The following is a 3532-nucleotide window of genomic DNA, read 5'->3' as shown; positions in this document are numbered from 1 at the left end:
CCCCCCCCCGCCAGATGCATCCAGGCTATTCAGAAGCCTGCATTCCCCTAACAAGCAAAGCTGGATTTTTAAGGGTCAACTTTGCTTGGTCTGTGGCTTGCTATACTGGGGGAATCCGTTCCTAATTTCAGGCTTGCGTTTGGGGGTGTCTCCCAAAGGCACTAGCCCTGGAGGAAATCTTTAAATCCAGCTCTTTAAAAAGGCTTCTTCTTGTCTTTAGAGGCGGCCTGCCTCAGAAATAAGAGGCTGGGGGGGGGAATCTGGCCTCCCTGGGTCCTCGGAGGGGAGGGGGCAACCTGTTGACGCAGGCAGCTCTTCAACTCACTCAGAACCACCACCCCCCTTTTATCCTTGTCCCCTCAAGACTGGGTGGGACAAACTAAGCCATGGCTACTTTTAGTTTCAGAAAACTGCCTCCCTCTGCTCAGGTTGAGTCAACATCCTCAATGAGGACTGGAGACTTGAACTGGCCAAGTGGGGGGCAGAAGAGCTCATGCCTCCTAGTACCGGTAGCAGGCAACGAGAAACAGGCTTCCCCCCCCCCCAAAAAAAAGCTAACTAAACTAGGGACGGGGAAGGAAGATCCAGCATGTCTGGGATCGAGGCTCGGGCGCCCCCTTCCCACGTGCCGGCGGGAAACACCTCCCCACCGAGCGCCCAACCAGACGTGAGAACTCGCCCTTCGGGTTGTTTCCCGCCTCCCTTTCTGGGGGCGGGGGGGGGAACGGACCCATCCCCGCCCTCCCACCCACCCCCCGGCGCAGAAGCGGAGTCTTCCTTCTCTCTTTTCCCGGACCAGGTCGCCCTAGGGCGTAAGAGCCGGCGCTGGCATGGTTGGGAGATAGACGGGAGACCACTGGGAGATCCATACCCGTCCACGGCGTCCATTGGAGCCGAGCTCACGCAGAGCGGGGCGGGGGAGGGCTTGTCAAAAGCAGAAGGAGGTCGATTCAGAACTACGATGGAAAGAACGAGCGCCCTCTTTGCACCCTGGATCTAGGCAGACCCAGACCGGTTCTATCCTCCCTCCCTCCCTCCCTCTCCCTCTCTCTCTCTCTCTCTCTCTCTCTCTCTCTCTCGCTATATGTCTCTGCAACTCTTATGTCCAAGTATCCAGAAAATGTGTATAAAGTCCACGCCCGCGCACACGTTTCTTCTTTATTCTTTCTTTTCCAGCTGGGCTGCTGGCTGCTGTTCCAGCTGGCCAGCTGGAGGGAGGGAGGGAGGGAAGGAAGGAAGGAAGGAAGGAAGGAAGGAAGGAAGGAAGGGAAGAAGGAAGGAAGGAAGGGGGGAGGGAAGAAAGAAGGAAGGAAAAGTTAGGGAAGAGAGAAGGGAAGGATGGAAGGAAGGAAGGAAGGAAGGATTAGGGAAGAGAAGGAAAGAAAGAGAGGGAGGGAGGGAGGGAGGGAAGGAAGGAAGGAAGGAAGGAAGGAAGGGAGGGAGGGAGTCCGGTAGGCACACTTTCATAAAGTCAGCGTAAAGGTCACCAAATCAGTCGCAACTTTGGGGGAGTCTCCCCAAAACCTTTCAGCGGAGAAAAGTGAAAAATAAACTACATAGCATTGCTACGGCCACCTTCGTAGTTCAGGAATTAACAGGAGGAGGAGGAGGAGAAAAAAACGCGGCGGGTGCGCTCAGATTAGATTTTGGGCACTCCAAATTCTCTCAGGTCCCTTTAAAAAAAAACAACACAACACAAAACAAAACAAAAAAACCCGCAAACCCCACACTTCTTTTTCTCCAGGTCGGGAGGGGGGGGGGGGGTCAACGCCAAACGGCCGCCCTGGAGGAAAAGGCCAGACGCTCCGACCGATCCCGCTTAAACCACCTTCACCTCCGCGGCTGTTGGCTTGCTCCTTTCTCTCCACTCGAGAAGTCCCGTCCTTCCCTCTCTTTTTTTTTCTTTTTGTAATTAGAGGAAGAAAGCCTCTCTTAAGTGGACTTCGGGGGGAGGGGGGCGCAAACTGCTTTAAAAAAAAAAACAGGCCACTTTGAAATGCGGTTAGTTGTAGGAGGCGTTTGGAACCGGCCTTCCCTCTTTCCCGCGAAGGCAGGATGACCAAGGAAGGTGTTAATAATATTAATAAAAACCATCGTGTGTAGATCCAGCAAGGGGCGGGGGGGGGATCTAAACTGGGCCCCCTTCTGCTTTACCCCGTTTTTAAATTTCGAAAATATAAGGCCGCTTTCCTCCGCTAAGTAGGTAAGACCCCCCCCGTTTAAAATAATAATAATAATAATAATAATAATAATAATAATAATAATAATAATAATAATAATAATAATAATAATAAATAATAATAATAATAAATAATAAACAATAAATAAATAATAATAATAATAATAATAATAATAATAATAATAATAATAATAATAATAATAATAATAATAATAATAATAATAATAATAATAATAATAATAATAATAATAATAGAAGAAGAAATGGATTTACAAGCCAGTATGGACGAGCCAAGGTGGGTTTGTGTGTTTTTTTTTAATTTTTAATATATATATGTGTGTGGTCAAACCAAATTTGGGGGATCCCTCAGGCCTGGGGAGGGAATCCGAAACTAGACACCCACACCAGGCATTTAAGGACACCCGAGCGAAGGCGACCTGCTTCGGGCCCAGTTTTGAGAGTCCACCTTAGCCGGCGATTCATTCCTCCGTTTCTTCCTTCTTCCCCCCCCCCCTTCCCGCGTGGAGGAGGTCCTTGAGATCCGGAAACCTGGACTACCGTGTTGGTTGTTGTTGTTGTTGTTGTTTTGTTTTTAATCCTTAAAAGGATTGTCGGCGCTTCCAAAAGACCCCTTTCCATCCCGGCAGCGCCCCTGCTCGCTGGGTTTTCCTTTATTTTTTATTTTTTCCAGGCCTTCTGAAAGGTTGAGTCTGGGGTCCCTATCAAAGCCAAGACACTTCCAGGTTGGATCAAGCGGGGAAACGGCGAGGGGGGAGGGAGAGAGAAAGAGCCCGCGGCCCCCACCCGTCTGACTTCGAGACCTTTACTACCCTTTTAAGAAAAAAAAAGTTGTGTGTTACATGTTAGACACACAACGCACACAACATATGTAACAAACAGGGTTTGTTTTTTTTCCTCAATAGGCCTCTAAAATTGGGGAAGGGGGGGAATGAGAAGGAAGGAAAGCAAAGACGCCACGCTTATAAACGCCCGCTTGATTTGGGGTTAATTTCAGTACAGATTTTTTGTTTTCCCCCTCTGAAATTGACAAATTCTAACCAGGCGCCATTAGATGCAACACGGTTTTCTTTTTCTGCCCGGGCAAAACGCTGCTGGGGGAAAGGGGTTAAGGTGATGGGCACCTGCCTAAACCCTTAATAAACCACTATTTTCAGAACGAGGGAAGTTTTGTGCTGGGGCTTAAATGCCTCCTCGGAAGAAAGATTCGGGGGAAGCCTTGGCTGAAAAACAGATTGAACAGCAAGGTCGCCGGAGCCGTTGCTGGCCAGTAAGTCGTGAAAATAGTTATTATTCCGAGAGGTTATTTATCTCAGCCTTGTACAAGCCACGCGC

The sequence above is a fragment of the Protobothrops mucrosquamatus genome, unplaced genomic scaffold (assembly GCF_001527695.2).
Source record: "Protobothrops mucrosquamatus isolate PMUCROS unplaced genomic scaffold, P.Mucros_1.0 scaffold_180, whole genome shotgun sequence".
NCBI lineage: Eukaryota > Metazoa > Chordata > Lepidosauria > Squamata > Viperidae > Protobothrops > Protobothrops mucrosquamatus.
This window is presented reverse-complemented; position numbering follows the sequence as displayed.